Below are 13,472 nucleotides of genomic sequence, written 5' to 3'. Positions count from 1 at the left end.
AATTACTACTTAAAATATTCTAAAATTGTGATATAACTATACTGGGAGAAAGGGCGAAGGGAGAAGTGTGAACTCCTTTTCCATAAGCAGTCAAAACATAATACAGTCTCAAGCTTTTTGACTTGTGAACCTCTTTATACACTTTAAAATTGAGATTAATTGAGAAACCTAAACAGCTTTTATTTTATGGGTTATAGCTATGGATACAATATTAGAAAAAAAGTTGATAAGTGTTTAAAAATGTATTATTTAAAAACAGCAACAGTAAACCAAACATGTTAATATAAGTAACATTTATGAATATATTTTCCCCCAAAATTGAGAACATGGCACTGCTATAAATTTTTACTCTTTATTGTCTGGCTTACAAAAAGAAAGCTGGATTCTTATATCTGCTTCTGTATTCAATCTAATAAGGAAACCCAGCTCCATACGAACATGTAGTTGAAAAGGGAAGGAATATTTTTAATAACCTTTTCAGATAAGTGTGGATATTACTCTTCTTTGACACTATGTCAAATCTTAACAAAGTGTAATTCTGTAAATGTGGAATCGGAAACTATATCCATGAAACTTTTCATACCATTCATTAAAAATCTATTTACTTAAGTAGATCTTCCTTTCACCCACAGCATAACTTTGTAATATCATACATTGGTCATTTGAAAAAAGTGGGCCCACCAAGTTATACACATCTTTCCAAACACGGACACATTTCATTATACAATAGCAAAAAAAGAAAAATCTCATTTGTTAATATCACCATCATGATCATCAGAAAGGTGCTGAGAAGCTGCCAAGCTCATAGTGGCAGATATGTTTTCCAAAATTCTAATTTTTGCTTGAAAGCCTGAATTTTATCTTGGCAATAAATTGTCAGTTGTTTTCCCTGAAGTGACAGGCTCACTTCATTTGTTTTTGAGAAAATATGTACAAATACCCGTTTAAATAACTATAGTTATCATTCTTTCAAGTAAAAATAGTGTTTCATGAAAAAGCAACTAGTTTGCTAGCCCAGCTCGCAAGTCAATCACACAAGTATTTTTCTTCGAGACAAGCATCATACTTTGGTATGCAGCCATAGCACTTTATAACATTCTTCCTATTTTGTCACATGAAATATTAAAAAGACATGTATTAAAGTACCAAGATTAATAAAATTAACAAGTTTTACTGCTTCATAAAGGTCATTCTTAAATGAAACCTTTTTCCCCCCCTGTAAATGTGTGGAGGTGAAGAATATAATGATTATTAGTACAATTTTACCACTGTCCTGATATGCACTGCAGGCCAGCAGTTTTACCCACCACTGTATTTGCACCATCAATGCAAATGTCAACATAGTGAAGTAGCAAAGAAGAACTTAGTATTACTGTATTATTAAGTAGTTTCAACCTAGCACACCTTCTGAAACATTTGAAGACCCCCCTTAAGAATACAGACAACACACTGAAAACTGCTGTACATATAAAATTGTAAAAGAAGATATATCTCCAAGAAAAAGGACTGGATAGTAGAAAGACAGGGATAGCAAGACTACTTATTTTTCCTTGTACACCCTTTATGCCTTCTCAACTTGGTAATGTTTGCATGTATTACTTTTGTCTTTAAAAAAAGTAAATAATTTTTAAAAAACAAAAACATCAAAAGTGGCTACAAAGACATATAAACATACTACTCAGAAATATGGAAGTAAATACCAGAAAAAAATTTTTTAAGAGCTGAATGTTTCTGCTTAGGAAGTGGAACTAGGGCAGTGATGGCCAACCTTTTGAGCTTGGTGTGTCAAACTTCGCCAAAAAACTGAGCATAACTCGGGTAGTGTGTCACTTTGAGGAAAAAACTAACTCCAAGACTCTAGTCGCAAATGTTTCATCCTCAGGAGCAGCAAATGTTTCATCCTTGGCATGCGGCCGCGTGTCATCAGAAATGGCTATGCGTGTCAGTGCTGACCCGCATGTCATAGGTTCGCCATAACTGAACTAGGGGATAATGAAGTAGGACTGCTGTTTTTCAGTATAAGCCTTTTGGAATCAACTTTTTAAACCATGTGCAGATTAACTGGTTCAAAAATAAAAATCATTCAAAATATTATCTGGAAAAACACATATGTTAGATTTAAAAGATAAATAAACCAAGGACATACTCATGCATAGAGGAGAGAATGTCTGTGAAATATGACAAAATCCTGTATAATAAAAGGCTAATATGCAAATTGTCCCCTCAACCGGGATTTTGACCAGGGGGCGGGGCTGGCTGGCCAACCACCTGCAGCCCCTCACCCTGGCCAGCCCTGCCCCAGATTGGCCCCCACCACCCTGATCCAGGGGTGGGCCAGCTGGCCAACCACCTGTGGCTCCTCCTCCTGGCTGGCCCCACCCCCGATCAGCCCCCATACCCTGGCCAATCACCTGCAGCCCCTCACCCCGGCCAGCCCTGCCCCCAATTGGCCCCCACCACCCTGATCCAGGAGAAGGCCAGCCAACCAATCACCTGTGGCCCCTCCCCCAGGCTGGCCTGGCCCAACTTGCCCCAATCGGGGCAGGCCGGCCAGACCCCACCTGTGCACGAATTCGTGCACTGGGCCTCTAGTGTAAAAATAACTGCAGGAGCCGGGGCCGGTTTGGCTCAGTGGATAGAGCGTCGGCCTGCGGACTGAAGGGTCCGGGGTTCGATTCCGGTCAAGGGCATGTACATTGGTTGCGGGCACATCCCCAGTGGGGGGTGTGCGGGAGGCAGCTGGTCGATGTTTCTCTCTCATCGATGTTTCTGGCTCTCTATCCCTCTCCCTTCCTCTCTGTGGAAGGTCAATAAAATATATTTAAAAAAAAAAAAATAACTGCAGGAAATAATGTGCTTGTGAGATTTCACTAATATAGAAATACTAAAGGCCCAGTGCATGACATTAGTGCACTGGGGGAGGAGGGGAGGGTGCCTCAGCCTGGCCTGCGCCCTCTTGCATTCCAGGACCCCTCGGGGGATGTCCAACTGCTGGCTTAGGCCTGCTCCCCGTGGGTCTAAGCCAGCAGTCAGACATCCACCGAGGGGTCCTTAGCACTGCCAGAGGCGGGAGAGACTCCCGCCACTGCCACTGCACTCACCAGCTGTGAGCCTGGCTTCTGGCTGAGCGGTGCTCCCCCTGTGGGAGCGCACTGACCACCAGGGGGCACCTCCTGCATTGAGCATCTGCCCCCTGGTGGTCAGTGCACGTCATAGTGACCAGTCGACCGTCTGCCCCCTGGTGGTCAGTGCACATCATAGAAAACAGTTGAGTGGCCTTAGCGTATCATTAGCATATTACGCTTTGATTGGTTGAACGGACAACCGGACACTTAGCATATAAGGCTTTTATTACATAGGATTATTCTATACTAGAGACCCAGTGCACTAATTCGTGCACAGGTGGGGTCTGGCCGGCCTGCCCCGATTGGGGCCAATCGGACCAGGCCAGCCTGAGGGAGGGGCCACAGGTGGTTGGAGGGCTGGCCCTGCCCCCAATCGGGGTATGGGGGCCTATTGGGAGTGGGGCCAGCCAGGAGGAGGGGCCACAGGTGGTTGGCCAGCTGGCCCGCCCCTGGATCAGGGTGGTAGGGGCCAATCGGGGGCAGGGCTGGCCGGGGTGAAGGGCTGCAGGTGGTTGGCCGGCCGACCCAGCCCCCAATTGGAGGGACCAACTGGGGGAGGAGCTGGCTGGGGGAGGGGCCACAAGCAGTTGGCCAGCCAGCCCCACCCCCTGGTCAAAATCCCGGTGGAGGGGACAATTTGTATATTAGCCTTTTATTATATAGGATTACAATAAACATTTTCATTAAAAAGCAACAATTGCCCTCAGACCAGAAGGTCTTATAACTTAAAAACAGTTTTAAGTATATAAATCTTTTTTTTTAATTTCTTTATTGATTAAGGTGTCACATATATGTCCTCATCCCCCCATTCCCATCCCACACCCCTCCCCACGGATGCCCCGACCCCCCTGTTGTCCTTAACCATTGGTTAGGCTCGTATGCATGCACACAAGTCCTTTGGTTGATCTCTCCCCACTACCCCCACCCTCCTCTACCCTCCCTCTGATAAATCTTAAGTCTTTTTTTTTAAGTTAAGTGTTTAAACCCTCTCCTATACACACACCTCCACACATACACAAAGTAAAGATAACCTTTTATTTTATTCCTTCTATTTCATTTTATCACAATTAAGATCAAATCAATCACTTACTTGAAAAGAATAATAAAATAGTTGCTTTCTGAAAGAGACTTGACTTGGGGTGGTGAACACAACAATACAATATACAGATGATGTATTACAGAATTGTATACCTGAAACCTATATAATTTTTTTTAAATATATTTTATTGATTTTTTACAGAGAGGAAGAGAGAGGGATAGAGAGTTAGAAACATCTATGAGAGAGAAACATCAATCAGCTGCCTCCTGCACACCTCCCACTGGGGATGTGCCCGCAACCAAGGTACATGCCCCTGACCGGAATCGAACCTGGGACCCTTGAGTCCGCAGGCCAACGCTCTATCCACTGAGCCAAACCGGTTTCGGCTGAAACCTATATAATTTTATTAACCAACGTCACCCAACAAATTCAATTAAAAAGTTAAAAAAAAAGTTGGGGTGTTTTTTGGGGGGTAAATATAATAAACTGCTAACTCCAATGTAATTACTACTTCATAAACAAAATCTTTATAGAAATATAAACCCACTATCAAAATGTAATGTTAATTTTTTCCCATAGGATGTCCTGATCCAGGAAAGAATAGATTATTACTATGAATAAATAGGTAACTCAAAAGCAAGTTGGATTCCCCACAAAATGGCACCCGGGCTCCTTGGAAAATGGCTGATTCCAGGATTGAGACAGAAAGGATCAAGATAAGCTTCAAACATCTTGATGTGCCAAAAAGAAAGGAAATACTAAAGAAAAATTAAGAGATTATGTCAAACAGACACAGGAACCAGAACAAAGAGGTTCCCACTGTACAGATCTGGGACAACTTGAGCATAAAAAAATAAAAATAAAGGCAATAATGGACTGTAACCCACATGTCCATATTGATAATAGATAAAAGGATGCTTCTTCCTACAACAGCATGACTACTGATAAGGTAGAGAAGATGGAGGGATTAGAAAAATAACCATTTTGCAACCATCAAAGTAAAGAGAAGTACAGGCAATAATAATTAATATATGCTAAATCCAGGAGGCAAATTCATGAGGATATAGAAGGTCTAATTAGAAGCAGGGTATCTGAACTATCTCAAAGTTATTCCCACAGATTGTTTATTAAGTGCAAGAAGAAAGAATATAACTATACTATAAAGAAACGAGATATCATCACCAGGCAAATAAAAATTAACATCAGCACACCAATGACATGTGCTTCTGTATCATACCTGAAAAGGATATAAAACCCCTGAGGATGTTTAAGCTGAATCTAATTATGAGGAAACATCAGACAAATCCAAATTGAAGAATATTCTATAAAATATATAGCCTATATTCTTCAAAAATGTTAATGTAATGAAAGAGAAAAGCTAAAGCACTATTTCAAATTAAAAGCAACTAAGTTATGACAACTAAATGCAATTTGCAATCCACACTGGATCCTATGGGGAAAATGCTATAAAGAAACAAATTCTATTATTGGGACAAATTGACAAAACTGGAAAAGGGTCTATAGATTAGATAAAGATTTTATATTATCAATGTTAAATTTCCTGAATTTAGTAACTGTACTGTGATAATGCAAGAGGATGCAACATACAGTGATTATTCCTATATAATAAAAGGCTAATATGCAAATTGACCCAACCGTGGAACGACTGGTGGCTATAACATGCACTGACCACCAGGGGGCCGATGCTCAACACAGGAGCTGCCCCCTGGTGGTCAGTGCGCCAGAAGCCAGGCTCACAGCAGCCAAGCGCAACTCCCGCTTCTGCGGCAGCACCTAGGATGTCTGACTGACGGCTTAGGCCCGCTAGCCGTCAGTCAAACATCCCCCAAGGGCTCCCATACTGCAAGAGGGCGCAGGCTGGGCTGAGGGAACCTCCCCCCCGCCCGAGTGCACCAATTTTGTGCACTGGGCCACTAGTCCTATCTAATAAAGAGGGAATATGCTAATTGACTGCCCCACCCTCAAAGATGGCGGAGCCCACAGCCACAAGATGGCAGCGCTCAGCCCCGCCGGGGCAGCAGACATGTGGCAAGGCCTACCTCCAGAGCCCCCCAATCTCCTAAGCCCCCCAGCCACCCAGGGCCAGCCCGAGGTGCAGGCAAGCCTCAGATGGCAGCTGCCCAGCCCCCCAGGGCCGCCCAAGGCTCAGGTAACCAGGGCCGGCCAAGGCTTGCGCAGCCAGCAGTGGCAGCAGCAGAGGTGTGATGGGGCATCACCTTCCCCTGATCGCCGGGTCGCCTCCTGCCCCTGAGGGCTCCCGGACTGTGAGAGGGGGCAGGCCGGGCTGAGGGACCTCCCCTTCCAGTGCATTAATTTTCATGCACCAGACCTCTAGTTTAGAGATAAATGGGCAGAAAAGAGAATTAGAAAGCAAATGTGACAAGTGTTAAAAATTGGTAAATCTGAGTATAGGGTATTTAAGAGTTTTCAGTACTATTTTATATTTTTCTGTACTTTTGAAATTATTTCAAAATAAAAAAATTTAATAAAGGCAAATTGGGATATGAAGAGATGGTGAAAGGAAGTAATTTATTCTGATGTCCTATATAGTACATACGAATAAGGGAAATGAGTACAACAGTGACTCAGACTGGCATATAGCTAGCTCCATATAGAATTTCTTAAATTTTTAATTCTCTAAATAAAGAGAAAGACTTTTCAAGGAACCACATAAACACTAATATGCTGATCCTGTATACCTCCACAAAAATCTATGATTTCATGCTAACACAGTACACACTGAGGGGTTTTTCTTTCCTCCAGCAAACCAGAAGCTCCTCATAGGCAGGCCTAAAGGTCCTGGCTCTTTGTTTTAACTCAAGCACTGACAGTGTCTGAAATATAGCAGTCATATTTGTTGAATAAATGCTGGTATAAATTATTTTAAATACATTGCTAAACATGGACATTTTCAAAACTCACAAAAGCAGAGGATACTATTAATACCCACATACCTATCACACTCCAACCCAACAATTGTCAAGATTACCCCACACTTGCTTCATTTAGCTCTTCTCTTCCCCTTGTCTCCCCTTTTCTGCTTGGAAGTATTTTTTTAAATATATTTTTATTGATTTCAGAGAGGAAGGGAGAGAGAAACATCAATGATGAGAGAGAATCATTGATGGGCTGCCTCCTGCATGCCCCCTACTGGGGATCAAGCCAACAAACCAGGCATGTGCCCTGACCGGGAATGGAACCATGACCTCCTGGTTCATAGATCTAAGCTCAACTGACACTGAGCAACGCCAGATGAGCTTGGAAATATTTTTAAACAAATACCAGACATCTTATTTGTCCTCCTCATTCTTCAGTTTCCATTTCTGAAAAATATGGGCATATTCTTACATAAACATAATACCATTATGATCCCTAACAAAATTAACAGTTCCTTGATATCATCTAGTACTCATTCCCATTCAGGTTTCTTTCAAAGTGTTTTAAAAATACTTTTGATTTGAGTCAGGATTTAAACAAGGTCAACACATTACATTTAGTTGCTACACATAAAATATTTCCAACCTTCTTTTTTAAATTGTCTTTCAGCAATTATGAAAAAGCCTAACAGACAAACCAGTTTTCACTTGTAGATTCTCCAGAATCAAACCCAATTTAATGCATTTGCTGTTCCCTTTCTCTACAGTAAGTACTCTTCCTCCAGATTGTCACTATGGCTGATTCTTTCCAGTCAGTCACTGATCACAAATCAAATAAAAAGAGGCCCTCTCTAACCACTCAACCCATAGTAGAGCTCCACTTCCATTCATTCTCCATTACATGGTCCTATTTTTTTTACGGCACTCACAATACCTAAAACTATTCTGTTTATTAGATGTTTCCCCCATAGATTGTCAACCTCATGAGAGCAAAGTGCCTTCTTCACTGAAGACCAAGAACAATACCAAAAACATGAGGCATTCAATAAATACTTACCAAATGACTAAGTAATAAGGCAGTACCTCTATTTAAAATGTAAGCTCAGTAGTATTTGTTTTTAAACATTAGTTGCTCACTCCTCATGTAATGGTTTAAATCGAGTATCTGTAGAAACCTGCGCCAGCTGTTACCAAGAATCTGTGGCATACAGGAAAGAAAGAACAGAGGTGTATGCCATTTTAATACTGGACTTTTACTGAACTGTGATCACAGTTCCCTGAAAGAAAAATTATTCAGGATGATTTCAAAAGCATTACCAGGATTTAAAACAAAGTTTCATTTTTTAGTATCACATGAGAGCTATTAAATCATGAGAAATAGCTACAATGTGACAGAAGCATTACCTAGAAAAATAAACATGGCTTCAGCACCGGTTTTTTTCCTAATATACAGTACCAGTATGTAACATGAATGAATTCATAGTTTCAGTATAGCATTCTTTCTGGAGACTGGATTATAATGAATATAACAATGAATACCAAAAACCATTAAATTTGGGACCTAGACAAAACTAGGGTTATCTATCCCACACTAGTCCTTTAACAGTTGAGAGATCTGAAGTCTAGGGTGGTTATCAATAAAGTCACAGATCTAATGAATAGCAAGCAAAGCTAGATCTTAAATCCAGATCTCCGGTGTCTAGCCCAGCATTCTTTCATAAGATAATGTTCCCGCATAGAATGTTAATGTTGTGTTATAACATACTTTAATTACTATCATTTTTAGTACTGTCATTTCCCCCCCTATTGAAGTCCTGGCTCATAGGGGGGAAATGTCATGGGCACATATAATTATTCTCTAAGTGAAGCATGTTACAGAAACCCTTCTTTGGCAAAATAATAAAAGAAACATCTAAAAAAATCCAACTGGGCCCTGACCGGGTTTGGCTCAGTGGATAGAGCGTCAGCCTGCGGACTGAAGGGTCCCAGGTTCAATTCAGGTCAAGGGCATGTACCTAGGTGGCGGGTACATCTCCAGTAGGGGGTGTGCAGGAGGCAGCTGATAGATGTTTCTCTCTCATCGATGTTTCTAACTCTCTAACCCTCTCTCTCCCTCTCTGTAAAAAAATCAATAAAATATATTTTTTAAATAAAATAAATTTAAAAATCCAACTGGTTTAATTCAATGATTTTTTATTCCACATTTTAAAGTAAAAATAACTATTTAGGAATATTTATTGATTATTCCTTGCTTTAGACATGTAAAATTGCTGTTCACTTATTTTAAACACCTTTATAGGTATTTTTCAATTACCCGTAGAAATAAAGTACTGAGTGAAATCTGTCAAGATGTAAGCTCCACTATAATGTATTTTTCACCAAAATGGAATTTTGATTATATATTTAAAAACCAGCTCTAGTGAAAGAGCTAACATGAAAGTGACCAAAAGACACCAAACAAAAGGAAAAAAGTGATAGGAGAATCCACACACATAAGATAGATCAGCTCTGATGAACAGGAAGAGACTACTAGTTTTTCATACAATACTTATCAGACCAATTCATAAATACCCTCACTAGTTTTTTAAAAACTATTAAATCTTAGGCAACAAACAAAACAAGCAGTAGAAAGATGTCATTTGTCCAAGGTTAAATGACAAGAGACAGACTAAAGTAAAATAATTCAAGGCTTAAAAAAATTTTTTTTAATTATTTTTAGAGTAAAAGGGCTCCTTTCTCATCCTATCTGTTTTTTTCCAACAAAAACAACCAACGACTACTGTTTAGTATGAAAAACAACATGGTTTATAATTATATGAAAATTTTTTCTAAAAAATACAGTAACAAACTATCAAAATATAGATCTTCACCCTAATAAAGCTAAGTAAAACCATTATTATAGGACTTCTATGTAATAATGACATTACCTTCTATTATTTGAAAGCAATGACAAACAAAAATGGGAAAGGAAATGAAACTATTTTCCCCAGTCTATTCTTTTTGGTTCCAGAGGTCCCTAACACAAGAAAATTAAACAAAAAATACCAAATGGAATAAAGTTTGGATTGACAGGTTCATAAAGGATCGGAACTATAAAGTCTATGTCAGCTGGCATCTTACCCCTTCAGGGTCCTAAATTCATACTGCATATAAATCAAGAAACAGGAAAGCATAAAATACAACTAAGTCACTCCACCTTACGAACATGAACACATTAAATGAATACCCTACACTTCCTGGTATTTTTTTTAAACGTTAAAACTTAGACTTGCGTTAGAAAGTATCCGTCAAGATTTACCGTAACCTACTTAACGACTATTGTGAAAACCCTCCATTTCTGCAGCAGAGAACAGCTATTTCCACTACGGCACTGCCACTGACAAATTATCTAAGGACAACAACAATATCAAGCTTCTTTTTTTCATGAGCAAGCCACCTCTATACAAAATCGGACGCGTCTGTATTTCTGCGGTTCCGCGGACGACGTTTCCTTGATCCAGAAGAAGGCAACTCCCCAACCGCCAGGGCCGGCTCCGCGCCCTCCAACACCCCGGGTGCGGGTTACCTTCATCACTCCATTGTCAAATCGCACTCCCACGCCTCGGTCCGCAGCCCCCATCCTAAGACTCCGGGGAGAGTCAAAAGAGAAACCCCCTCACCCACACTTCCTTGCTGTGCGGGGTGTGGGTGTGTCTGCAGGCGAACGCTTCGCTCAAACACAAATCCACGGAGACCCAGACCCCAAGTCACGACGCAGCCAGCCAGCCACCGCCGGCCGGTCGCCGACCCCAGCCTTCCGCGGCCGCAGCCCTTCCTCTTTCTCCCCTCCAGGCCGGCCCCTCCCCCGTTGCGCGCACGCGCGGCCTCCAGTCGATCCCCTCCCCCCTGGCCCCCTCACCTTAGTCATTAGCCACCCTCTTCCCAGGGTCCTGGAATCGCCGGCCCAGGAAGGAAGACGGGAGATACAAGGCTGGAAGAGGCTACGTCGAGAGCCAGTGGTCTGCGATTCAGATCTCGGCCTGATAGGCCCCTATGGTCAGGAGCAGCGTCTGTCACCGCCACCAAAACTGTACGAGCGGCAGCGCCTGGTTCGGCCCAGCTCGCCCGGTTTGGGTTCAGAGTGCCTAATGTGGGCCCACGGGAACTCCTTCTCACAAGCTGTGGGCGTTTCTGTGCTGCACCGACCTAACACCTCGCCACCGTCGCCGCCACTGCTGCTGTGCTGCTGCTGCTGCCGCCGCCGCTGCTGCTGCCGCCGCCGCCGCCGCCGCCTTACCAATCCCTCCTCTACCCCACGAGCACGACACTCCGCGGCTTTACGACAGTTCGGAAAGTGAGATCGCTGTAGCCTTCACGCCTCTAGTAACATCTGTTTGTTTCTGCGCTTGCTCAGAGTCTTGGTTCTCATTGTCCCGCCCCTGCTTCCCCGGCCCTCCCCTTTGTACTCGCTTTACCGGTCTGTCCCTAAAGCCGAACGCTGTCCGGAAGCTCCTTACAGTATTTCATTTTCCTTGGTGCTTGTGCACTATTTAAGCAAAATACTGACTACATCTTAGCTAATTTTTCGTACCTAAAAATTACAACTGACCACGGAATTATTGACCATATTTACGGCACAATGAAAAAATAGGGTTTAGTGTCTTTCACAACAAATGATACCCAAGTTACACTCGCTAATGACAAAGCTCGTGGCACCTCACTATTAAGACGAATTTGCTTCCAGATCAGATCAGAAGTAGTCGTAGATATCCTGGGAGCTGGCTGTACAATCACACACGCCTTTATAGTTATTTTCTAAAAATCAGTAGATAGCAAATGATTCATTATGTATATTAGGAGGATGTAGGCATCAGAATCAAACTTCTTTCCAAATCCCAGTGATGCCAACTAGCTGTCTGATGTATTAGACTTTTATAAATATCTTTAAAATAAATAAAATGTCGATTATACCTCAGTTTTTAAAATAAAAGCATATCTAGAACAACAAAAAATCTGTGTCCTTCCCAATAAGTAGACATAACATTATTTATCTCAAAAGGTTCTTTGTGAGATTAAATAAGACAGTTTATATAATGTTTTGAACATTATTTACCAATGAAGTGTTCAATAAACATTAATCCCTTCCCTATGTCATCAAATTTTCCTCAATTCCCTTTCATACTCTCTTTTTTGTTCAGTAAAGAAAATATTTAAAAATAATAAGATGAAGTTTGGCTCAGTGGAGAGACCTTTGGCCTGCAGACTGAAGGGTCCCAGGTTCGATTCCAGTCAAGGGCACATGCCCAGGTTGCAGGCTTGATCCCCAGTACCGGGCGTGCAGTAGGCAGCCGATCAATGAGTCTCATCATTGATGTTTCTATCTCTCTCTCCCTCTCCCTTCCTCTCTGAAATCAATAAAGATATGTTTTTAAAAATAAATAAATAAAATGAGTATCAGATCATATGGGGAAACTGGAAGAGCATTGGACTAGGATTTTTCCTCAATTCTCCTTTCTCCCTCTGAATACAAAGTTCTGCCCGGACTGTCTTATCTACTGCCATGGTTTAACTGTTATCTGCTCATAATTTTCTAAGTCATGTATTTCCAGACTTACATTTTCTATATTTTTAGACATAACCTTTTTTCAAAAGCTCTTGACCAGTCCTCCTTAATCATTTAGGCACTAGCTACATGTAGCTGTTGAGTGCTTGAAATGTAACTAGTAAAATGAAAAATACTATAACTGAAGCCCTGGCCACTGTGGCTCAGTTGGTTGAACATTGTCCCATGCACCTAAAGGAAACAAGTTCGATTCTGGTCAGGGCATATGCCCTGGTTGCAGGCTCCATCCCCAGTGGGGGACACGCAGGATACAGTCAATTGATGTTTCTCTCACACTCCCTTCTGCTCTCTCTCAAAAATAAATTTAAAATTCTTTAAAAAAAGAAAAACAAAAATGCTGTAAGTGAAAAATGTACACTCAATTTCAAAGATACAATACAAAAAATTGTCAAAAATCTCAATAATTTTTAATATTGATTAGATGTGGAAATAATATCTTGGCTATATTGAGTTAAATCAGTGGTTCTCAAGCAGGGATGATTTTGCTTCCCCATCCCCCTGCCTCAGGACATTCAGCAATATCTAGAGATATTTTGGTTGTCACAATTTGAGTCAGGGTGTGTGTGGCTACCGGCATTTACTAACAAAGAGGCCAAGTATGTTGCTAAACATCTTACAATGCACATGATAGCCCTCCACAACACAACAAAGTATTGCCCAGCCCCAAATATTAATAATACAGTTGAGAAAGCTCGAGGTTAAATGTTAAATATACTATTAAAATTAATTTCAACTATTTCTTTTACTTTTTAAAATATGGCCAGTAGAGCCTTGACCAGTGTTTTCAGTGGTTAGTTCCCCCCCCTCCC

The 13,472-nt window shown here is 41.4% G+C and overlaps 1 protein-coding gene across 9 annotated transcripts in view; it reads right to left on the bottom strand.

The window, feature by feature from the left end:
- The window catches only part of RNF111 (ring finger protein 111), a 105,709-nt gene extending 94,288 nt beyond the window's left edge, over positions 1–11,421 (bottom strand). For 3 of the 9 annotated variants that reach the window (XM_079769360.1, XM_079769365.1, XM_079769368.1), the window contains exon 1: positions 10,960–11,418. The gene's annotated coding sequence lies outside the window, so the exon portion shown is untranslated. Of the gene's footprint in view, positions 1–8,118; positions 8,260–10,626; positions 10,886–10,959 lie in introns of those variants that run through there. The other 6 variants (XM_079769362.1, XM_079769361.1, XM_079769364.1 and 3 more) reach the window with 6 other exon arrangements.
- Between the last annotated feature and the right edge of the window lie 2,051 nt (positions 11,422–13,472).

The sequence above is a fragment of the Cnephaeus nilssonii genome, assembly GCF_951640355.1.
Source record: "Cnephaeus nilssonii genome assembly, chromosome: 4".
NCBI lineage: Eukaryota > Metazoa > Chordata > Mammalia > Chiroptera > Vespertilionidae > Cnephaeus > Cnephaeus nilssonii.
This window is presented reverse-complemented; position numbering and strand designations above follow the sequence as displayed.